This window comes from Octodon degus, unplaced genomic scaffold (assembly GCF_000260255.1).
Source record: "Octodon degus isolate 3935 unplaced genomic scaffold, OctDeg1.0 scaffold00095, whole genome shotgun sequence".
Lineage (NCBI taxonomy): Eukaryota > Metazoa > Chordata > Mammalia > Rodentia > Octodontidae > Octodon > Octodon degus.
This window is the reverse complement of record NW_004524671.1, coordinates 261845-262538: the sequence shown is the minus strand read 5'-3', so window position 1 is coordinate 262538 and position 694 is coordinate 261845.

Here is a 694-nt window from a genome sequence, read left to right as displayed (position 1 = left end):
TTTTGCATACAGAAAACCCACTTGAGAATTGCTGCCAACAGTATAAAAAGAGAACTGGAAGGGAAGAAGGTGTTGATTCTCCTGAAGAAGATTGTCATGCTGGTTTTCCTGATATAAACTTGGCTGTTCTCTTCATTAGAATGTCTCATGTCCCCACTGTTGCTGAGGATGACTGCTGTTGTCTTTACAGAAGCTCTGGTTCTTACCTTGTGCATCACTTCCTTGTAGATATCTATATAAATATTAACATTTAAGTCACAAAATTAACTTTCTTTGGAAGCAGTGTTTGAATCATAAAAAAAAAGCTTTTAAATGCTATCAAAGGATTTTGCCATTTGTAAGTTAAGTGGTTCAGTGAAAAGTAGAAAACTCTGGAATCACATCATTGACTTTCAAACTGCACCCAGTTTGAAATGGTGCTTGTTTGCAGAGTAGTACATCCTTCAGCCTACAATCTACTGCTAGGCTCCAGTGCTATTTCTTATGTCTAGTGGGAAAGATTCTTCACCCTACTGGCATGGTCTTTCTAGCATCCATCATTAACCTTTGGGCATTCTCACTGCAGATCCTTGATACAGACTTGCATGATACATTGACATAGGCTCTAGACCTCCAGGTGGACTCATGGAAGACATTACCATGGACTCTAGGTCTTCAGCCGACCTGTGCAGGACACTGCCATTGGACCTGTACC